The sequence below is a fragment of the Pan paniscus genome, chromosome 9, assembly GCF_029289425.2.
Source record: "Pan paniscus chromosome 9, NHGRI_mPanPan1-v2.0_pri, whole genome shotgun sequence".
Taxonomy (NCBI): domain Eukaryota; kingdom Metazoa; phylum Chordata; class Mammalia; order Primates; family Hominidae; genus Pan; species Pan paniscus.
In genome coordinates, this window is record NC_073258.2 from 134126845 (window position 1) to 134152205 (window position 25361).

At 37.1% G+C, this 25361-nt stretch overlaps 1 protein-coding gene and 1 non-coding gene across 4 annotated transcripts in view; both read right to left on the bottom strand.

Moving 5' to 3' along the window:
- Positions 1-25361, bottom strand: part of OPCML (opioid binding protein/cell adhesion molecule like) — a 1145446-nt gene that overhangs the window by 1025764 nt on the left and 94321 nt on the right. The gene's annotated exons all lie outside the window — the stretch shown is intronic.
- On the bottom strand, positions 22005-22106 carry LOC112441314 (small nucleolar RNA U13). Its single transcript, XR_003029248.1, has one exon. It is a non-coding gene; the product is annotated as a small nucleolar RNA U13 (small nucleolar RNA).

Consider the following 25361-nt stretch of genomic DNA (forward strand, 5'->3'; position numbering starts at 1 on the left):
GAGCCTAGAATTAAACTAAAATAGGAGAGAATCATGGGGTGTAGATTTTGTCCTGAGATCAATAATCAGTAGATTATTGGAGGGCAAACATAATCTGCGGTCAGCAGGGCAGTGTTACCAAATGTTCTCCAAGCTAACTCTATTTAACTCTGTTAAATAATGAAATTTTAGTAAACTGTATAATGATAGCTCTCAGTTGCAAGGGAAAGAGCGATGTGTTCCAAGAAGCAAGATCAAAGCCCAGCTGCACAAAGTCAGCCCACATTGCCAAACGTGAGTGGAAAGGCATCATTTGTAGAATGTGGTCAGCTGTGGGCTCAAGAGAGTGAATTTAAGCAGTACAGGAAATGATTACAAGCCACCAAGATGGAGAACAGGGTGTCACTCGGAGACCAGAAGAAGAGAAATCAGGCATTTCGTTGTGTATGTTTCTCACTAGTTGCTCTTGTTAGGGCTCAAAGAAAAAACGGAAATTATCATTTTTATGGCTATCTACAGCACTTTAATTATTTTTCCTCTTCAGATTTGAACAAATTGTTGCAAACTGTAGAGTTGGGATTGTTGATTCAGCAACAGAGAGAAAATTGAAAACTGGGAGTTTCAACCTCCATAACCATTGAATGTTAAGGCTCAGTCATTCACTCTTATTTTGTTTCTTTTAGGTCTAAATGAACCCTTTATTTATTGAAACTTGCCTTCCTTATTGTGTATTAAGGAATAACCAAGATAAACATCCTAGCAAACAAACTGTGGCAATGACACCAACAGTCCTTAATGCTCTGGATATCAATTGCTTTCGAGTCTTCCAGCTGAGTCCTCAGGCACCACAGAGCAGAAACAAGCCATCCCTACTGTAGCCTCTCGGAACTCCTGACCCACAGAAACAATGAGAAATAATAATTATTGTCAGTTTAAGCCTCCAATCTTGGGAGTAGGTTTTTATGCAGCAACAGATACTAACACAGCTCTTTCTTTTCTTTTTTTTAAATTATACTTTAAGTTCTGGGGTACATGTGCAGAATGTGCATTTTTGTTACATAGGTGTATACGTGCCATGGTGGTTTGCTGCACCCATCCACCCGTCATCTACATTAGGTGTTTCTCCTAATGCTATCCCTCCCCTAGCCCCCCACCCCCTGGCAGGCCCCGATGTGTGATGTTCCCCTCCCTTCGTCCATGTGTTCTCATTGTTCAACTTCCACTTCTGAGTGAGAACATGCGGTTTTTGATTTTCTGTTCTTGCGTTAGTTTGCTGCCCATCAGTGATAGACTGGAACAAGAAAATGTGGCACATATACACCATGGAATACTATGCAGCCATAAAAAAGGATGAGTTCATGTTCTTTGCAGGGACATAGATGAAGCTGGAAACCATCATTCTTAACACAGCTCTTTCTAACTAAAAATGTCCTATATCTGCAGCAGGATTTACTGAATTGAATTAAGCAGAAGGGCTAAATTGTCATGATTGACTAATCAAGAACATGAAACTTTTATTTCTAATAATATAGGAAGCACACATGAACCCATTACTCAAAATAAAAGACAGGACCTTTTGAATAATTGATGTGTGACTGTGGGGTAGTCCCAGTCCCATACCCTTACCCACCAGTAGCCAAATACACCACATCCTAAATCCCATGCTAATCATGTCATTGCATCTTTTTCATATATGATTTTAGGGCATACAATATACATTATAATTTGGAATTTATTTTTTCACCTGATATTATATTACTAAAAATTATCCATGGCGTCTACCATATTTGTTTTGACTGCTTCTTCCATTGTGTGAGTAAGCCATAGTTTGTTCAGCCGTTCACCTGATGATGGTCATTTGAGTTGCTCCCTAGCTCTGCAATTGTGAACAGTACTACTTTAAACCCCTTATGAATATTTTCTTTATTGTGCAAGTGCATCAATTTTGCTAGAGTATAAACCTAGGGAGTGAAATAACTGAGTTAAATTTACAATATTATTATAGAACTGTTTTCTGTGTCTTAAAAAAAAAAGGCCCTGTGGTTCAAAACATATTCACTCATATTTTCTATTAACAAGATTTTATCTTTTTTTATGTAAATTCTTAATCCACCTAAAATTGATTTTTGTTTATCATGTGAGGTAGAAATCTCACTTTATATTTTTTCCTTGTCAATATCCAGGGTTTTTTTTTTTTGGTTTTTTTTTTTTTTTGAGATGAAGTCTTGCTCTTGCCGCCAAGGCTGGAGTGCAGTGGTGCAATCTCAGCTCACTGCAACCTCCACCTCCCATGTTCAAGTGCTTCTCCTGCCTCAGCCTCCCTAGTAACTGGGATTATGGGTGACCACCACCACAGCCCGCTAATTTTTTTTATTTTCAGTAGAGACAGGGTTTCACCACATTGGCCAGGCTGGTCACGAACTTCTGACCTCAGGTAATCTGCTCACCTCTGCCTCCCAAAGTGCTAGGATTACAGGCGTGAGCCACCATGCCTGGCCATTATCCAGTATTGTAATTTTAATTGTTTAATTGATCTGACATGACATCTCTGTCTTATATGAAAGTTTTATGTTTGCACAGGTCTGTTTTGGGACTTTCTATTCAATCCCATCGGTTAATCTGTCTATCCCTCTGCCAATACCACATTGTTTTAATTATCACCCCTTTTAAATAAATCCTGATATTTGGTAGGGCAAGTGTCTCATTATAGTTCATCTTTTTCTATTGTGTCCTTTATTCAAATATACAGATTTTTAGAAAAATCTTACTAAGATTCATTAAATAACCTGCTGACATTCTGATTGAATTGTATTGACTCAATGTCTAGGTGCATTTGAGAATTGGTATTTATATAGTATAGCTTTTTATTCATAAACATAGTGTATTTTTGTCTATTTAGGTCTTTAATATTTCTAGATAAAATAATTTTATGGAGATCTTGCACATCTTTTGATAGATTCATTTATAGGTACTTAGTATTCTCTGATACTATTGTAAATAATGTCTTCTTTTTCACTGTGTTTTCTAGTTGTTAGCTACTGGTGTACAAAAGGGCAGCCGACATTTTGTATTCTGTATTTATACCTGGCCTTTCTTCCAACCCCCACCCCACACACACCTGCAACAGATGCGTACATTTATAATAATTTGCCTACTCGCTATTTTGGTTTTTCTATGTAAATAATTAAGTCATCTGCAAGGATTTCCTCATTTCTAATTTATGTGCTTCTAATTTTTTTATTCTTGTTTCATTGTACTGAATAGGACTGTAAACACAATTTTGGACATGTGTGCTGATAGTCAACTTTTTAGTCTCAACCAAATTTTAAATGAAATGTCTCTTACATTCTCCATTTGATATGATATTCTTTCCTGAGTTTTTTAGTTTGTCTGTTTGTTTTATCTCTTTTGTGATGGCTAATTTTGTGTCAGCCTAGCCAAAAGGCACTCAGATATTTGGTCGAATATTATTCATGGTGTTCCTGTAAGGGTGTCTTGGATGACATTAACATTTAAATTGGTGGATTTTGAGTAAAGCACATTGCTCTCCATAATGTGGGTGGGCCTCGGCCAATCCATTGAAAGCCTGAATAGAACAAAAAGATAAATCTCCCTGAGAAAGAGCTAATTCTTCAGACTTCGTGTGCAACATGAGCTCTTCCTGGTTTTCAAGCCCGCTACCCCATCCTGTAGATTTTGAACTTTCTAGACTCCATAATTGCATGAGCCTATTATTTCCTTTTCTAGTTTCTTAAGTCTTATAATAAATCATAAATACACACACACACACACACACACACACACACACACATTATATTGGTTCTGTTTCTCTGCAAAACCCTAATACACTCTTTACCAGATTTAAGAAGCTCTCAAATATTCCTAATTTCCTAATAAAATTTTTTTCATAATTATCAATGGGTATTAACATTTTATTCAACACTTTTTATATATCTACTGAGATATTCATGTAGCTTTTTGTCTTTTACTCTGTTAATGTGATACATTACATCATGGATTTTCTAATAATAAATAATTATTGAATACCTAGAAAAGAAACCAATTTGATCATGGGAAAGTATGGATTTTTTTTTCGAATATGCTGAAAAACTCAATTTGTTAATATTGTTTAGAAATTTTGCTTCTATATCCCAGAGTAAAATGAAGCAGTAATTTTCCCTTGTAGTTTATTTATTTTTTGTCTTTTTTAAAACTGGTTTTAGTAACAGAGTAATATTATCCTTTTAAAAAGAGTTGGAGAAAATTTCATTTATTTTGTATTTTCAGAAAAGTTTCTGTAAAATTGGGATATTGGAATAATTTGTCCTATAAGTTCTTAGTAGGACTTGTCTACAAAACCATGTAGGAGCTGGTACAAGTGCAATGATGTTTACAACTAATTGATCACAACCGGTTACAGGGTCCTGTAGGTTTATTCTATCATTCCTTTTCTAGTTTCTTAAGCTGAAAAATTTGCCCATTGTTTTTGAGGGTTTTTAACCTCTCTCTTATTTATAGACTCTTTAAGCCTGTAAAGTTTTTGAAGCACCGCTTTTGCTAATCCTACAAGTTTTGATATGCAGAATTTTTATTACTATTTAATTCTAGATATTATATTCAAATTTTCATAATAATTTCTATCATAATAAAATATATATTTATCAATATGTTTTTAATGTCTACACATGCAGGTATTTTATAATTTCTCTTTTTGGTATTAACTTCCAAATTAATACTATCATAGTGAAAGATCATAGTCTGTACAATATCTATTGTTGAAATTAGTTGAGACATTTTATGGACAAATATACATGATCATGTTTTGTATTTTATGCGTTGTTGAGAAAAACCTACCATTTCTATTTATTGGGTGTAGAACTCTGTGTGAGACAACTAGGTCAGGCTTCTTAAATATATTGCTTGGTTTCCTTTAAACTTGCTGCCTGATCTATCAATTATCAAGAGATGTGTGTTGATATCTCTCACTATGGTGGCAGACTTTCCCTATAGTTCTGCCACTTTTTCTTCATGCATTTTGAAGCTATTCTATTATATATATAATGTATATAACATGTATATAATATACATAATCCATATATGAGATTAAAATTGCAATATCTTTTGAATAAATTGAACTATTTGTCACGTTTATTTTTATATAATGACCTATTCCATCTCTAATGCTGATAAATTTTTTTGGTCTTAAATTTTATCTGACATTAATATAAGAATTTCAGCTCATTTAGTTAGTATTTGCCTGACATATTCATTTCTCATTCTTTACTTTTAACTTTCTCATATCTTTGTGCTGTTTTACCTCTCTTACAGAGTCCACATCTGTATCTTTTAATCAAATCTATCAAAATTCATCTTCAAATATGAAATAAGTTCATTTATATTTATGTTAATTCTTGATTTTATCGTATTAATTTATTATTTGCCTTTTTCTACGTTTCCTATGTTACTTTTTATCTTTAGTTTTTTGTTTGGTTTGTTTTCAGAGCCATAAGATTAGACGTGATAAGGCTAGAACTTTAGTACCCCCTTTTCCAACTTCCATCATGGTGAGATCATCTATATCAGTGCCTTCCAATTAAAATAAAAACCACAAATGTAAGCCAAATGTGAAATTTTAAATTTTCTAGTGAACACTTTAAAGAAATTAAAAACAAAATTAATTTTAATTGTGTATTTTAACTGAAAATATTCAATATATTATTTCAATATGCAGTTAATATAAAAGTTTAGTGAAAAAGTGTATGTTTTTTATAACAGCTTTTTGAAATCTGGTATGTACTTTATACAGTTAGCAATTTTAATTCAGAATAGCTACATTTCAAATGGCTAATGCATATCATATTAAATAGTCCAGGTCTAGACTTCTAGTTCCTTTACTATTTTACCTTCCTATTTTAAACTAAAATAAAAAACTTTAACAAGGTATTTGGCCACCTTTATTTCATGTAGCTCTTGTAAGAACTCCCAGAGCCTTGCCTATTATTTCAATATTTCATAAAATCATTTAATTTATTATGAGATTCTGACAAAAGTTCTGATATCTTATAATCATAAGAATATTTTTGTTATGCCCTCCCTCATATGTAAGTGAAAATGTGGCTGTATCTAAGCCTTAAAGTTTTAAGTGCTTTTTTTGCATCCATTGTTACTATTGAAGAATCTATTATTAATTTGATTTTTAGTCTTTTTTCTCTGTAAGCTTTTGAATTTTTCTCTGACTTAGTGTTCTCAAATTGTATTACATTTCTAGATGTAGGCTTTTCCTTTCCCTTTTGCATTCTTTGAACATTTTCTATCTATAATCTATTGTTTCAATTGATAGAAGTATGTTTTAAATATCTTCTCATCTTCGTTAAAACAATTCTCTCCTTCTGAGATCTCCATTTTTCAGATATTAGTATGTCTATCTCTAACCTTCACATTTCTTAGCTTTAAAATATATATTCCATTGTTTTTCTTCTCTTCTCTCATATTGAAGATGTACTCAATATGGCGTTACAATGAATTAATTGGTCTCTCAGTTGTGTTCGTTCTATTTATCCCATCTATTGTGTTTTTTAATTTGAGTATTATATTTTTCATACTCAATATTCTTCTTGGTTCTTTTTATGTTTCCTTGTTCTTGAGTCAAATTGCTCTCTTCCTCTATCTGTTTTGTTTGTTTTTCAAACTAATTGTAATTTTTTACCCCAGCTGTTTTAGTAGTTTTGTCTTTGGAAACTATAGTTTTGTATTTTATATTTTCTTTGAAATACTCACACTTTTCAAAAGCCTTGTAAGTTTGTTTTCTTCTGGGAATTTGTCTACACAGCCAAGCAGAGCTCACTCTGAAAGGCCGGACTCGTGCTTTCAGCCTCAAAGGCTCTGGGGACAAGGGGAGGTGGAGGCCAGGAACCAGGAAAATGCAGTCAGCCACGCAGCACTGCACAAAACAATTCTTCAGGCAGGACTTCATTTTTTTTTTTTTTTTTTTTTTTAGAGAGGGAGTCTCGCTCTGTTCCACAGGCTGGAGTACGGTGGCTCAATCTCGGCTCACTGCAACCCCTGCCTCCCGGGTTCAAGCAATTCTCTGCCTCAGCCTCCCTAGTAGCTGGGATTACAGGCACCCACCACCACGCCCAGGTAAATTTTTTGTATTTTTACTAGAGATGGGGTTTCACCATCTTGGCCAGGCTGGTTTTGAACTCCTGACCTCATGATCCACCTGCCTCGGCCTCCCAAAGTGCTCGGATTACAGGCATGAGCCACCGCACCAGGCCGACTTCACTTTTTGTTATTGGAAGACATAACTTGGATTGTAATTCATAACCTTGGGGATAAGTTTGGGTTTTGGTTTTTTGTTTGTTTGTTGTTGTTGTTGTTGTTCACTCCCTGCAAACAAAGGGCTCTTTAGTCCTTTACTGATTTTATACCTGAGAGCCCCTGTACCAGGGATCTGAGTTTTGACAAGTGTGTCGTGGGACTCACCACTAAACACGAAGATATGGGGCAAGAATTCCATAATTCTTTTTCTAAGTTTTTCTTCAAAGCCGTACTAGGCCATTTTTTCTCTCAGACCAAAGACATTATATATATATATATATATATATATATATATATATATATATATATATATATATATATATGCCAGTTCAAACCCTTGCCCCACCTCTGTATCATTGCGGAGAGGAGTCTTGGGAGAGGAAGCCTCAGCCATGTTAGTTTAGCGTCTTGCTAGGAACCACTCATTTCTGTTTTTAGAGACAGGGTCTTGCTCTACCGCCCAGGCTGGAGTGCAGCGGTGCGAACATGCTCCTCAAACTCCTGGGCTCAAGCCATCCTGCTACCGCAGCCTCCCGAGTAGTTGAGATTATGGGTGTGAACCACTGAGCCCGGCCACTAATTTCCTTTTAATAATTATTATGTCATGAGGAAATATATGCAAACACTCTCAAACTTTCTCATATTTCCAGTCTGTATAACGTTTCAAAAATAATGTATTAATAATAAAGTATTTATGATTTTTGTATTACAAAATAAAACAAACTCTTTTGGAATCAGAAAGTATTCTCAAACCCAAATAATTAAAATCCTGATTCTACACATAAGAAATCTGAGGCTTAGGATGAAGAATCTCATTCGACATCACCAGAAAATAGCTGGTAGCAGAACTGGGACTAGAACAAAATGCTCTGATGGCATGTCACATAATGAGACAGTGTGTACAAAGTGCCTTACTTCCTTCTTCCTTCTCCACTGTGCCATCCAAGGAACCTCTACTGTTCCTCTTACTTCCTTTAGATTTCAACTTATACTCTCGAACGTGTTCTCCAGAATTGAGAAATGGGCTTCTATTTGCCTTTCATGATCTTATAACCATTCATCCTCTTTCAGAATTTATCTTTACATCTTGAAGAATTTTAACTTTATTCTTCAGTACTCAATCATCCCCTTGATCATTTTAATTGCCTCATTCTAGAGTTTTTCTATCTTATTCTTGTCTTCAGTTTTAGCAATTGGAATTTTAGGCAGAAAGAATGAAGTTCTGAGGGATTTCCACCTGACAATGGGCATCTGTTGGTCATGTGAGCTAGCTGCAGATAACTGAGAGTGGACAGTAACTCCAAGCTTCTTTCCCTAGATAGGAGATAACCCAGAGAGTTCCGCCTGCAATGCATCTGCAGGCAAATCACTGAAATTCTCTGCACTCTGTTAGGCTCCTGGCAACAAGCAGTCATAGAAGCCCCCAAAATGGAGAAAAGAAGTCCTAATGAGAAGTCCTCAAAGGAATTTAATTCCTTGGAAAAGCAGATCTGTGAAAGATAGGAAGCAATGATGAACCCAAGAGGAATAAACACCTTTGCTGAGTGGTTGTGGAATTCTCAGTGTTATTTGTGGTGCAAGCGTCCTGAGAGACTGATACAATTTGGATGTTTGTCCCCTCCAAGGTGCATGTGGACTCCCAATGTTGGAGGTAGGGCCTGGTGGGAAGTGTTTGGATCATGGGGACAGATCCCTCCTAAGTGGCTTGGCATGCTCTCCACAGTAATGAGTGGTAATGAGTTCATGAGAGAGCTGGTTGTTTAAAAGAGTGTGGCACCTCCACCCCCTCTATTTGGCTCCCTCTTTCACCATGTGACACCCTGGCTGTCCTTTGCCTTCTGCCATGATTGGAAGCTTTCTGAGATCCTCACCAGAAGCCAAGCAGATGCCAACACCACGCTTCTCGTACATCCTGTATAACCATGAGCTAATTAAACCTCTGTTATTTATAAATTACCCAGGCTCAGATATTCCTTAATAGCAACACAAATGAGCTAACACAGAGATATTCAGTTTTTCTGATGGCAAGAGCCATTTCCTATATTATAACCCGCTAATCCTTATTAACAGAAGAGATGATTCATTGTTCAAAACCAGAGTGAACCCCAGCCAAGTCTCCCTTTCTGAAGAGGGCCCTTTGCTTGGGCTCTCCTGCCTCAATTGCATCATTTGCTGCAGGAACAAACACAAACAAGCTCCTTTTCTCCTTGGAGGGCATCTACACCACCCTTTCAATCATTGTATTATTATTATTAAAATAGTGTTTATTTTCTGTTAAGAAGAAAGTTTATTTTAAGTGTTTGTAGAAAATACAACCTGTAATCTTATAACCCTGAGATAACCACTTATAAAATTTTGCAATATTTTCATTCAGTCATAGGTACTATAATTTTATACACTTTTATGTCCTACTTTCACTTAGCTTGGAGAGAATTTTTCCACATCATTAACTATTTCTAAAAAACACAATTTGTCCTAGTTACACACAGTGTCCCATCCTGTGGCTAAATCATAATTTATTTTCTGTTTGCCCATTTAAAGTCACTTTGTTTACCTTGTATTTTCTATTCTAAAAATGCCGTGATAAACATCTTTGTTCATCTTTTGTTCATGTCTTTGATGATTCTGAATGACTGATTGCTGATAATAAAACTACTAGTTAAAAGATTATTTTGAGGTCTTTAATACATATTGCCAAATGAATGATAAGCTTAATTAAACTTTGCAAAACAATGTATGCATCTGCTGCGGAGGTAGCAATATGCCACAAATACTAAAACAAAATAGAAACAATCCACACCATAATCTCCCCTGGGGGCTGAAACTATCTACAGCCAAACAGCTTATAGTCCATAAAGCATGATTTTCCTATTTGATACTCTTCATTAACATGACATGACTATTCCAGGAAATTCTTGACCCAGAAGATTAAGTTGGAAATAACTTTGAAAATTCATTGACTCTCCACATCTCTTCATCAGAGTAAATAGCTTCCTTCTTAGAAAGACAGATTGTTCAGCTGGAATCATCCAATTGTTTACTCTGAGGTTTGCTCCAAAATCCTCACCTGAGTTCACCAATCCTGAACTATTATATCACAACTTTGGCCCGGTCCCAGTCAGACCTCCTCATAGAAACACCTGCCTTAAACCAGACCCCTCCAAATCACATAAATATCTCATCTTTATCCTTCCTTTTCAAAGACAGTGCTAAAAAGGTAGTGGTCTTCCTTATCACAGGAAGCAATACACTTGGCTTTGCTTGACCCACAAGCTATTTTGTGGTCTCCTTGGGGTGTTGCAGGTCCACTGCCCTTCCACAATAGTGAAACATGGCAGCATTTGTTGAGCTCTTCTGTGACCCAGGGCTTTGTCTTCATTATAGCATTCCATCCCTACAACAGCCCTGTTAGTTGAGCACTGTTATTCAAATTGCCAAATGTTACATCTTTAGAAAGTGGCTTTATGAACTCTGCCTTAGCATGTAATAGCTCCAACAACTTCTATCCTTACAACACCCAACTAGACACCTCCCAATTTGGTCAGGGGAGGTCTAGTCCTGCATCTTCAGTGCCACCTCTATATTATCACATGGAGTAGGGGTCTACAGCACCTCAAGACAGTAGGTGCCAAACTGGGTGATTTTTTCCCTTTCTTAAAGTGCTTATTATAAAATTTTCTGTACATAACAAAAAGAATAGTAAACACGAATACATTCATCTTAATTTAACTATTTTTAATATTTTTCACCTATAATTCATTTTCACATTGCATTTTACTTCTTACCTATGCATTTCTTAAAAATAAAATAAAGACCTTTTCCTGTATAACAATAATTATTTTCCTTTAAGAAAATACTCTCCGTCTGGCAATGTGGCAAATATTTTCATCAATTTGTGCTAGGAAGTTGAGCATTGATTTAGACTCCTCATATACTTTTGTTCTTTCCACCCAAGTCCCAGTTCACACCTTTGTACTTATATACAAATCCATTTATTTTCCATAGTATAGATTCTGTCTCCCTAATGCATCTGTGTCTGCTTACTTCTTGCTCCACTCCCAAACCCAGAGACTGACAACTTCTCTTGGACAGCTGAAATTATCTCCTAGTTGAGCACTCTGTTACACTCAGACCAGATAAGAGTTCTTAAAATACAGTGCTGACTGAATATACCTATCTTTTTGGAAACATGTCAGTAGCAGATTTTTTTTTAACCAAACTAGCAGCTCCTGATGTTATCTCTATCAACTTTCTACAAAAATGTTTGTTGAGACACTGCAGGAAAAAAGGAAAAAAGAAACACACACACATACAACAACTCCCCAAAAGCAGACACAGAGATACTCTATTTTTTCTATTCTATCTCCCTGTCCTAGAACCTGGGAGCAACTTCTGCGCATTGGAAAGGTTGAAGATGCACTCATGATAAACCAGTGAAGGTGCAGTTTGATGGGCTCAGAAGAAAAGAGAAAGCTGCACCCTCTCTCCTCCTCTGCTCCAGGCCCCCAACGCCTACACCAACCTGAAAACCATGCAAGGAGGCCAAAGTCCTCCTGCCACAAATGTGCTTAGCAAAGGCTGTCATCAGGAAAGAAACACAGCGAGAGAGCAGACGCCAATGGTGATTCTCTTTTAGGTGCTCCCTGGTCTCTCCCTTCACACGTGGTAGAAAGAGGAAGAGCCTCAGAATCAGTAAACACTGGAGGCTGCCATTTTCACATTCCCCAAGAACATAACAGAAAGCAAGGTTAGAAATAATAGTATGAGTCAAAGTGAATTCAAAGTGTGAGGGAACTTTATAGATGCCAAATATTACAGTGAAAATAGGTATATCTGTTAATGAATAGGTAATTTTCAAGAACATTTATGCAAAAAATATAAAAATCAGTGTAGAAAGTAAAGCAAACAAACTGTTGGCAGTATGAGGCAAAACTAGCAGAAGCACTATTACGGGAGACTTTAACATCCTCAAATATAAGATAGACCTCCAATGAATATAAGGATATAGATAACTTGATAATGTAATTAACAGGCTAAATTTAAAAACTTGCCTTCACTACAATTAGAGAAGTACCTTATTTTCAAGTGACCAGGGACCTTATAAAACCTAATCTACCATATCACAAAAAAGGCATCAATAAATTCTTAGTAGCAGAAATTACACTGATCACATTTTTTGACCACATTACAATAAGAATAGAAAAATAAGAACAGTAATTTAAACACAAGAACAAAAACTTAATAAGCAGGAAATTAAAAATCACCTTCCTAAATTAATATGGGATCAAAGGCAAACTGAAATAGAAGCCACTTTGCGGGGGTGGGGGGGGGGGGGGTCAAAAAAAAAAACTGAAGACAAAAGTTACCAAAATAGTAGTAAACAAATCTTAAATGCTTTACTATTAGAAAGAAAAATTTAATATCAATTAAGCAAGTTTCCTGAAAACTAACAAGATAAATAGAAAAAATAAAAATGAGCAGAACTAGAATGATAATGAAGCCACAACAGATTTAGAAAATATTCTTTAAATCGTAAGAAAATGCTACATACAATTCCAGTTATAATTTGAAAATTAAATAGAAATAGGCAATTTATTGGAAAAAAAAACTATCAAGTTTTTTTTAAAGTGGTAGAACACCGAAATACACCAATAATCATGAGAAAGACAATAAATTATCAAAAAAGTTTTGGGGCTTTGGAACCAGGTAGTTTTTAGCAATAAATTCTGTCAAATTTCTTAGGAGCGTATACTCTCCATGAAAATATCTATGTACATATATATGTAAGCCCACACTTCTACACACACGATTATACTCACATCCTGCCTTCTATCCTGGAACAAGACAAATTGCTTCCTACTGTATTTCATAAAAGTTCCCATTCTAACACTGGATAAAAGATAACACCAAGATGAAAACTATGGAAGAGACACAGTTACGAACATAGATGCAAAATCCTCATTTAAACATTAATAAAGTAAATTCAATAGTAGGTCTTTAAAAAACACCCACTGCAACCGTTTATTCAGTTTAATATTGGAAAATCTATTCATCAAATTAATAGGTAATATTAGCTCAACTGATGGAAACAAAAAGCACAAGACAAACTTCTCGACTTTTTCTTATTTTTTCAAAAAAGTGCGTTGTAAATCAGGAATGTAAGGATACTTTCTTAATGTGACAAAGACACCCACTTTAAACCAGCAGCGTGAACAAGGAGAGGAAGGCCAACAGGCTAGTGACCACTACTACCATTCAATACTCTGCAGAAGTTTTAGGCAAGGCATTGTAGCATGATGAAAAGGGGATAGAATTATCATTATGTCTCCTTCAAAAACCCAAGGAATAAACTGAAAATCTACTGCCAGTAATAAGATTATTGAACAATGTTGCTGATAGATAGAAATTTGAAAAAATAACTATTTGAAAATAATCTTTTAAAAATACATAATGGAATAAAATAGCAACAATAGAACAAAGCAGGAAAAAAAGCATAGACTACAACATGTAGGATTAACTTAAACAAGACACATGTAAGAACTATAGAAAATACACAATTACAAAACCGATGTCAAAAAGAAAATGAGCTTCAATAAATGAAGAGGCATACCACATTCTGGGAAAAGAAGAGTGAATGATATAAAGATATTAATTCTTTGCACATGAATGTCCCTGTATTATGAAATTCCAATAAAAAAATCAGCTTAATTTTTCTTCTTTGGAAACATGATGAAGTACTTTTAAAGTTAAGCTGGCATAAAAAGCCAAGAATAACTAAGGGAATTTTATTAAGGAAGAATAATAAGAAAGGCCTTCTACACCAGACATGAAATATGTTTAACAAAATCTTAGTGATTCAATCAGATCATACGAGTTCAATAATTGACAGAAGGATCAGTGCAAAGAGATGAAATGTGAGTAGAATTAGACTCTGATATATACAACAATGATAAGAGTAACATAGTGGGTATGGAAAGGGAATGGAAGGAGTGGGGGAAGAATACAATTTCAAATAGTATAATAAGGAAGCCCTCTCCAGGAAGGTAATTTTGAGCAAAGATTTTAAAAAGATGAAGGAGTTACCCACCCATATATCTTGGGACAGAGCCTTCCAGGAAAGAACAGCAACTGCAAAGCCACTGAGGTGGGAACCAGTCTGACGTGTTCAAGAGAGATGAAGGAGACAAAATCTTCCTCTTGCTCTAGTAACTGAGGCAGGGAAATAGTAGGAAATGGGACCAGAGACAGACGGGGGTGAGCTGGGGATTGGATCATATAGTTTTTTACACCATTATCCAGATTTCACTTTTTACTCCAAGTGAGATGGTAAGCCATTGGAAGGCACGGGACAGAGGCATGGCAGGATCTGATTTCCATTTTTAAATGATCACTCCAGTTTCTTTGTTAAAAATAGGCTGTAAAGAAACAAGACTAAAATTGGGAAGACCAGTGGAAGGCTATTGCGAAAATCCAGCCAATGTGCACTGCACAAAGTAGCAGTGCAGATGGTATGGAAGATTTTGCAGAAGGTAGAGTCAACAGGATTTACTGAAGGCGTGAAAGTGAGGTATGAGAAAAAGAGAAGGGTCAAGAGTGACTCCTAAATGTTTGATCTGAGCACCTGAAGGATGTAAGTTTCCATTAGCTGAGTTGAGATGACCTCACAAAAAGCGGCCTTGGAAAGATCAGGAATTTAATTTGGGCTATGACACATCTAGCATGCTCATTTAGACATCTAGGTGGAAATGTTGAGAAGGTTGTTGTATTAATATATACTCTAGAGTTCAGGGGAGAGACACAGACTACGATCATAAACCCTGAAGTCATAATATACAGATTTTATCAGGAGCAGTGAGTCTGGATGGAAGCGGGGTAGAAGTGAGCATAGAGAGAAAAGTCCATGGGCAGAGGCCTAGGTCCTGTCAGCACTAGAGGCAGGATTATGCAGAGGAGAGGAGAGAATTGCCAGTGAGGTAGGAGGTTGTGGTGATGAAACTGTTGCTGCAAGAGACGGTTAAGCTGTGCAAATACCGCTGACAGATCAAATCACATCAAGAATGAAAACTGGCCAATGGAGATAATAATGGGGAAGGCATTGGTGACTTGATAAGAGGTGTTTTGGTGGAGAGGTGAGATCTAAAAACTACAATGGGTTTTAAAAAAAGAGGAAAGAAATTGAAGTCTGCCAGCTAAGACTACTAAGAGCATTGCTTTAAAGGGAAACAAAGAAATAGGGAAGAAGTTGGCACTACAGGCAAGGTTCAACATTTGGAAAACAAAATTAAAATAAATCTTCACATTAGTACATATGGCAAAGAATATTCCAGATGGCCTAAAGAGTTAAATGTAAAATAATAAAATATTAAAACACTTACAGACAATATAGGTGAATAACTATCTAACCTTGGGATGGGGATGGATAATCTAAGCACAACAGAAAAGAAAAAAATGTACACGTACAATTCATTGGATTGAAAAAATGCCAGGAAACCATAAAATAAAAGTCATACGTATTTGAAGAATACATGACACAAGTATATTATACGATACTACCGTCCAATGCATTTAGAGAAAAATGCTGAAACACCAAGGGAAAGTTCAGCAAATATCACAGACAAGAAGCAATGCCACTGCCTAATGTGAGAAACATTCAAACACATTTGTAAATGTAGAAGTTACAATCACAATACAATCACAATAAAATGAGGTAAATTTTTTAACCTTCTTAAAATATTATCAGAAGTTGTCAACCTCTAAAATTAGTTCTTATACTCAATATTGGCAGTTTGGTTGAGTGTGTGATCACAGTGTTAATTAGGTAAAATCTTACCAGAAAGCAGATTGGCTTTATTAGTAACTTTAGAAGTTCATGGGTTTCGAACGTTAGTTTCACTTCTAAAAATTTTCATTAAGAATATGATATAAACACAGAGGCAAAAAAGCATTTATCAAGTACCACATCTGATGCTTAAAATTAACAAAAACTAAGTATCTTCATTGCAAAATAAGAATAATAACTATCTCATGCAGTTCTTAACATTAAATAAATATTTATAAAGTATTTAGTATAGTACCTTGACATATAATTAAATGTTATTTATTTAAAATCATTCGCTAAATCCTAGTTAAACGTCATTCGACAATCATTTGTTGAGTAGGTAAATAAAATAGTCACATTGTGTCAATTGAGAAAAGATACAAAACTATATGTATTGTATGAATCTCAATTTATATATATAATTATATGTCTTTTGAGAGAGACACAGCTATTTGTTTTATACAAAATATTACTATTAAGTCATTTGAGCCTAACTACTTACTACAATAAATACCATATGTATTGTATGAATCTCAATGTTTTTTGTTTGTTTGTTTGTTTTCGACGCGGAGTTTTGCTCTTGTTGCCCAGGCTGGAGTGCAATAGCGCGATCTCAGCTCACCGCAACCTCCGCCTCCTGGGTTCAAGAGATTCTCCTCCATCAGCCTCCTGAGTAGCTGGGATTACAGGCATGTGCCACCATGCCCAGCTAATTTTGTATTTTTAGTAGAGACGGGGTTTCTCCATGTTGGTCAGGCTGGTCTGGAACTCTCCACCTCAGGTGATCCGCCAGCCTCAGCCTCCTAAAGTGCTGGGGTTACAGGTGTGAACCACTGCGCCCCGCCGAATCTCAATTTATTTTATATATATATAAAATATATATAATAAATATACATATATATTTAATTGAGAGTCATACAGTATATATGGTTTTGCATCTTACTTTTTTCAAAAGTATATATTTCATTTGACATATACAGGTAAAAAAATGGAAGAAAATATATCAAAATATGTACGGTTCTCTCTGGATAAGAGGAATCGTTATTACTACTAAGAAATCAGTTCTCAGAGAACCAAATACTGCATGTTCTCACTTCTAAGCAGGAGCTAAATATTGAGTACATATGGACATAAAGAAGGGGACAGTAGACACCAGGGCCTACTTGAATGTGCTTTGTGAAAGGAGGGTGAGGATTGAAAAACCACCTGTAAGGTACTATGCTCATTACCTGAATGTAAAATAATGTAAACACCAAACCACCGCAACACGCAATTTACCCACGTAACAAACCTGCACATGTACTCTGAACCTAAAATAAAAGTTGGAAAGGAAAAAAAGAGAAATCAGTTCTTGGTCTGTCTTTACTCTTAAGGTCATTCTATTTTTGCTGTTCTAGAGTTTTGGTAAAATATGTCTAGATATGTATTTTACTGTATCTATTTTTTTTAAAAAAACACATTTTTTTAGAAATGGGGACTTACTGTGTTAATAGGGTCTTACTCCAGGCTGGAGTGCAGTAGTGTGATCAAAGCTCACTGTGGCCTCAAACTTCTGGGCTCAAGTGATCCTCCTGCCTTAGCCTCCCAAGTAGCTGGGATTATAGGCACGAGCCACCATGCCCAGTTTTTTGTATTTATTCTGCTTGGAATTTGTTGTTCTTTCTGAATCTATGAATTTTCTGTTAAATCTGGAAAATTGTCTTGCCATATCTTTTCCCTTTCTTCTTCTGGAACTTCAATTAGGCATATGTTAGACCTACATGGGAGTCTCTTTCAGTTGTCTTTGACATTTTCCATTTTTTGTTTCTTTATTTTACATCCATGGTTCTCAAAGTACAGGTGAAGGCATACTGGGAAACCAGAGTGAATTCACAGGAACACTGTGGGAATGTTGCATTTTTGAGAGAGACACAGCTGTTCGTTATATACCATGCAAAATACTAAAATTAAGTTGTTTGAGCCTAACTACTTAATAAAAGAAATGTTGGAATTTCTTTTGCTCTGGGGATACTATAAAAAAATCATTTAGGCACTAACCCATGAATGGTGCCATGAACCAAGGAAGTTTATGAATCTCTATTCTAGATTTTTGGTATTTATTTTCTCAAGATTATCTTCCAGTCATGAATTCTTTCCACAGCTGAAACTAATCTGTTTTGTATCCATCTATTGAAATTTTACTCTCAATTATTACGTTTCATATTTCTACGAAGTTTTATTTGGTTACTTAAAAATATTACTGATGGATTTTAATGTTCTCTTAATCCTAAATTATATTCTGACAGCCATTTTTATTTCTTTGCGCATAATTATACATATATATTTTATATTCTGCTTTTGAAAAATTGCCCCAGTTGTAGTTTTCGAAGTTCCTTTTCTACACTATACTTTAAAAGAGCACTGACTTTTCTTCATGGTGGTCTGTTTCCCCATGTACGTGATGAGCTACATGTTTTACAAACTTGTGGAGATGTTAGCGGTGCCTGCGATTAAAGTGCATTCCTTCAGTGAGGATTTGCCTTGTTTTTACCAAGGATTTGAAGTCTTACCAACCTATGTCCAAGCTTACGACATGGGAGCCACACAGGAGTTGTGAATTAACACTCATGGGAGAGCAGTCTTCCAGTTAAGGATTCCAAGAAGCCTCTCTTGCCCCTCAATCCAGAGACATCTTCAACCCAGCCAAGTAGTCCCACTCTCTCCTTCTGCAAGGCACATCTTCCCCCTTAACCCACTTCAGGGTTTTGCCTTTAGGGTCTGTGGCTCCAGGATAAACTCTGTAATCTTCCCGGCCATTTTACCAGGTCCCAGGCTTTAGCTCATGTCCACACAGAATCCCTCAAACTTGCACTCTAGGGAATGAGGCATCAGAAGCCATCCTAGGGCAGAACTGGCTTCACCATAGCTTATCTTTCTGAAGTAATATTGTTTCGTTGCTTTGTGCTTCTTGAACTTTCCCTTGCTTTCTTGCCAGATCACTACGCATTTAAAAATACTTTAAATATATTTTTCATAGTATTTCTAAATACACTGGGATTATTTCTGTGTACGCCTCATCTTACCATATTTCCAAGAAAAGGAAAGCATTTTTTTGTATTTTTACATTGAGGAGAAATTACCTTTATAGTTAGGTGGGATTACACTATTCACTTTCCTCATGAAAGCTCCCTGCCTCCTCACTCACGTCTTCGCTTATTCTGTTTCCTCTACTCAAAATGTCTATGATGTCTATGTCTGTGGCACATTTCTAAGTCTTACCTATCCTCAAAGTCCGGAAAAGTGCTGCCTCCTCCCTGTAGTCTTCCTCAAACTCCCCTGCAGCTTCTGAAGTTAAGTTTACCTGTATCTTTCCTTTGAGTATTTGTCACTTTCTCCCTCATATTGAATATATAAGCATATCAGACCTCGCTCATTTGTGGTTATAGAAGTTAGCGCTTCGACTATTTACAAAGGCTTCAAATTTCATCATGGATATTATATTTTAATTTTTGTGAGGCCCAAATTTGAATTCAATACTCCATGGCTGAAGTTCAGAAGTGACTTCTATAGCTTGTGAGAGCAGCTGGGAAGGCCCATGGCACCCATTACCAAGTTTATCTGCTTAGCTCCATACACAGGCTAAAAAGGTGGTCAAACTTTGGTTCTTCCAATGGGAGGGGGAAAAAGTTCCTAGCAAGAAAATTGGCTTCTACTGTTGGTAATATAAATGAAGAGAAAAATAAGTAGATCCAATCAAGTGATGGCTTTGGCCAGAAAAAAAAAATTTATATATATATATATATATATACACACACACATATATATTTAATATATATTCAATATAATATATATTATTTCATATAATACATACTTTTTAAAATAACATTTAAAAGCAAAGATTCAGATTCTGCAGTAGTGCAGACATGAAAGGTCCACCACACATTCTGTACGGAAACTGGAAAAAGCAGTTTATGAAGCTATTTTAGCAAGTTCTCTGGATAGTGCAAAAATTGTTCAAGTGAGAGATAGCCTAGCATAGAGTTTATGTTAATGGCCAGATTTATTTTAATAGCTTTATAAATTACTTGAGTTCTGTATTTATAGAATCATTAAGGGTCCAAAGGGGTCACTTATATTTTTCAGTTATATTTTATTGCATTTTATGTAGCAAATTATATGCTATAGTAAGATTCATGAATATGGGGATTGATGAAGGTCTCAGGGTATATCGCTTGCAAATGTCAAGGATTTTATGAATGTTTATTACGTCCTGAAAGATAAAATTCACGTCTAGCTTAACTTTCTCCCTGACTTCACCTAAGAGTGCTTTTCCCACAGTAGGCCTACATTTGTTGAAATCAGTAGGCATTTCATGTGTTGAAAGAAGAAAAAAAAGAAAGCTGTTCTCATCTTTATGTTGCTTTTCCACATTTTGGCATTTCTCCTGGGGTGAGTTTACTCAGGTATTGTCAGAGGAGATAAGGGAGGAATATAGAGTCTTTCTTCAGTTTCCATTTGTGGAATCCTAACAAATAAATAACATCCTCATTCATTATTAATAGGCTTTCTAGAGATCAAAAAAGTGGATTCCAATTTCCAATGAATAATTCTACTGGCAATTATTTGCAGTTTAAATAAAAGGAAAGGCATTTTATGTGGACGATACAAGCAGTGGATAATTAAAATACAGTAACTGATTTCCATAAATAATGAAGATGGGAAATTATCTCTGACTTCGTTTGCAAAACTCAATTTCCAATTCATGCCCCGTGAAGAGGATTAGCCATTTCCACTCTAGCCCCACCTCTCTAGAAGGGACAAGAGCACATTACGCATACTGCACAGTTTTGCTCTGGCAAAGGTGTAAGAGGGATCTAATTTCAGCTGCTCACATTTGAAAACAAAGAACTGAGCCTATATAGTTCCTTTAAAAATTTTTAATTAAGAGCTATAAATAATGATTTCCAAAATACACATGTGCATTCTCAAACACACACCACGTGCAACCACAAACAAACATATACACAAAATGTAGTCACAAAATACCCAATTGAGGATTGCGTAGTAGATGAGTTTTAAAACTAGCAATAAATTGTTCATTCTCAAATTTTAAAAAAAATGCTAACATACCTACTGCAACGAGAACAACAACAAAATACTATTTTGCTTATATTGTCACTTTCAAAAAAAGAAGAAAAATAATAACAAAAACCTAGGAACTGATTGTTACATAAATGAATGCAAAAAGACTGTTAAGTTTTGGTTCCTCCATTTGGTGTATTTTTGACTTGGCAAAATGAAAGATGGAATATAGTGAGGCAACGGGTAAGGAACCGGGTGGCCATCTTTTGTGATCGGTCCCCTCATCCCAAGGCTTTTATATTGATAGAATTCCCCTATTTTGACTTTAGTCAAAATCCACATATTGCATGAGTTAACAGTTTCACTCCGCTCATCTTTCACTTAAAATTTTCTCAGGATCTGGAGGTTCTGGGCTGTTAAGCTCACAAATGTGATCTCAGAGTCCAGCATCCCACATTCAAGTTTCCATATTCACATTTGTGAGTGCCAGGACGTACTATGTCCTGTATCAAGGACTAACTGCAAAAATGAAAGAGCGTACAATTAGGGAAATACGGGTTTAGGGCCCAGTTCCACTGCTTACTAGCTGTGTGACCTTGAATAGTTACTAAAATTGTCAGTTTCTTCAAGCTGTAAAGTGAGGATAATAATAGAACCGAACTCGCATGGTTCTTCTGAGGAGCAAGGGTAATACTTTCTGTGAAAACCCCTGCGTAACTGCAAAGCTCTAAACCTTTCGGTCCTTAGGACTCAGGGGTATGATGGAATGCTTTGCTATTTTGATTCATTTATACACACTCATGGCTTCATTCTTATTGTTGTTTTATGTCAGATGGGTAATGTGCCGACGTCATAACCAGTTTCAAGGGTGGCACATCTCACACATGTGCATGAGCCCAGCCATCACCCTTATGAACCACAGAAGCACCTGCTTCATTTCTTTTCATCTAAGCCTAATGATTGTTTAAGTTTTTAGCACATCTATCTAATTTATCCGACATCTTATTTCTCTGACAATAAACCAACATTTATTTGTTGTTAACTGATGATGTTGCCTAATGATCAGGACACAGATTGTAGTGTGTTATGTATCAGGCAAGCCGAATGCTGTCATTAGATAGACACACAGAAGGGTGGAGCTTGTTCTGCCTGCCACAGACGGAAGCCATTATCAATAACCTAATAATGTCAATAGGGGCTAAGATGAGATGGCGGGCAGAAGCTATTTCCTCCACTTTCTCTCTGGGCATCACCTTTTTGGCTCTTCCTGTGGAGTCAAGATGTGCTGCAGTCCACAGTGTAAACGCTTCAGCGTCATGTGCACTTGGGAAATTGCAGGTCCTTTCATGGAGAAATCCCACAGAAGACAATTAGGGTCTGGTACACATTCCTTCAGGGACCTCTCACACCTCAGCCAAATGACTCTTCCCTTCCACTTTGAATGCAGGATAACCAGAATGGATCACTTAATATTTGCTAAGCACGCCATGCACTTCAAAACCTCTGCAACCCCGCTCACCTCTCCCCTGTCAACCCCGCTCGCCTCTCCCCTCTCAACCCCGCTCACCTCTCCCCTCTCAACCCCGCTCACCTCTCCCCTCTCAACCCCGCTCACCTCTCCCCTGTCAACCCCGCTCACCTCTCCCCTCTCAACCCCGCTCACCTCTCCCCTGTCAACCCCGCTCACCTCTCCCCTGTCAACCCCGCTCACCTCTCCCCTGTCAACCCCGCTCACCTCTCCCCTCTCAACCCCGCTCACCTCTCCCCTCTCAACCCCGCTCACCTCTCCCCTCTCAACCCCGCTCACCTCTCCCCTCTCAACCCCGCTCACCTCTCCCCTCTCAACCCCGCTCATCTCTCCCCTCTCAACCCCACTCACCACTCCCCTCTTGCCTGCCATCTCTGCAATGCCTTCTTACTCCTGATATCCACCCAAACTCTCTGACTGCAAACTTTGAGTCATCCTTGATTAAACCATTCAACAGTCACCTTATCTATGAAATAGTTCCCCACACCTTGCCTAATGGAAAATTTAGTCCTTATATCACCTTTTACCCATGGCTCTTTTTACATTATGAGGCGTTTTTCAAAGTGCACACCAACTGGGCCTGCTTGCATAGGAGAAGGATCTAGATTGCATGCAGTCTCATATCCCTTACTGCTACCCAGCCAGGACAGCGTCAGTCAGTGAATGTCAATGAGAGATACATGAAAGACCCTCTACCCACAAAGAGTTAGAAAATCGAAGCCCCTGTTCCTTAGATGAAAACTATCTTAAACAGATGAAGCTAAGGCTTGACTAAGAAAGTAAGCCTGAGCCACATGGGTTTACCTTTAGCCTATCTCAAACTCCGTGACGTGATAAGAAAGCCACGTTGGGGGTGAGGGACAGCTCATAAGAGCACTGACAAAGAAGTAAGAGCTGTGCCAATGGATGAAAAATTTTGATGATTGTCTAAACAATAGAAAGCAAATAGTATCAAAGTTGTGGGGACAAAAAGGGACAACAGATAAAACAAGAGTCCAAAATGCATGCAAGAGAGGGCTTGTGGGATGAGAAAGCCAAGGAGTGTGAGCACGGGTGAATAGGGAATACAGCGGGCAATCTGGGATAGATGCTGGCGTCTCTAAGGCTGCTAGTCTGTGACGGTTGATGTTTGGTGTCAGCTTGACTGGATGGAGAATGCCTAGATGGCTGGTGAAGCATTGTTTCTGGGTCTGTCTGTGAGGGTGTTGACCAAGGAGATTGACATTTGGGTCAGTGGACTGGAACAGAAAGATCCCCCTCAATGTGGGTGGGCACTATCTAGTCAGCTGCCAGCGCCGCTGGAGCAAGGCGGGAGGAAGAAGCGGGAGGAGAAGCTTGCCACATCTTCTGGCTGGCTCTCTTCCCAGGTGGGGGACTCTTGCTTCCTCGCCTCCTGCCTTTGGACATCGGACTCCAGGCTCTTCAGCCTTTGGACTCTGTAGCTTGCACCAGTGGCCTCCCCGGGGCTCTCAGGCCTTAGGCCCCAGTCAGAGGGCTGTACTGTCGGCTTCCCTGGTTTTGAGGCTTTTGGATTTGGACTGAGCCACTACCAGCTTCTCTCTATCCCCAGCTTGCAGATGGCCTATCTTGGTGGGACTTCCTTGTGTAAAATCATGTGAGCCAATTTTCCCTAATAAACTCCCTTTCATGTGTGCATGTATCCTGTTCATTCTGTCCCTCTGGAGAACCCTCATACATAGCCCATCCACCACTGCCCGGCTCCTTCACTTGACCAAGTCAAGCATGTGGAATTTGTAGCACTGAAAAGCAGTTTCTGTGGGCACGGGCCCAAAGAGGCACCACAAGTGGTGACCATGGGTCCCTCCATGGTGGGAGATAGACCCAGCAACACAATATGAGCCTCCTTCCACTGCCACATGAAGCAGAATACAGGCAGGTCAACAGCCCCAGCCCAAGAGGAGAGGGAAGTTTGGCAAAAAAACAAAGGGAAACACACAAAATCAAATCTTATTCTCCATTTGAAGGAAAACACACTTTTTAAAAAAGCAGCATTCAATAGAGCAAAGAAAAGATGAAGACCTTAAACTATATTAATGTCCTTAGAGTTATTCTAGAAAAATGCTCAATCTTTAAACAGAAACAACCATATCTTGAAATTAAGAATGATCTTCAAAGTAAAATAATAAGTAGTAATGTTCTAAATACTAAAACAACATCATGATGGGTATAGATGAAGAGTAACAGCTAGAAGATCAAACTAAGGGCTTCTCCTATAAAAATCATAAATAAGAAAGAAAGAAATACAAAATATGAACAGAAAATTAAGAGATACAGAGGGGGTCTGAAAAAGAAAAATGAGCAGAAAAAAAGATAAAAAATATTTGAAGAAATTTACTTAGAGCTGAATAAATACATGGATCTTCAGATTGAAAGGATCTACCTCATGCCAAAATGAGTTTTAAAAGGTTCACAACTTTCAGCATTATGGTAAAATGTCAGAACACCATACATAAAGAAACATTTTAAAAATTTCCAAAGAGAAAATAACAGATTACTTACAATAATACAGAGATTAAATTTACATCTTATTTTTTAACAGCAAAACTGAATGCTACCAGAAAATGATCCGAGATTGTTATTTTAAACCCATACTCCACACCCTGGCAAACCTGCATTCAAGTATGAGGACAAAAT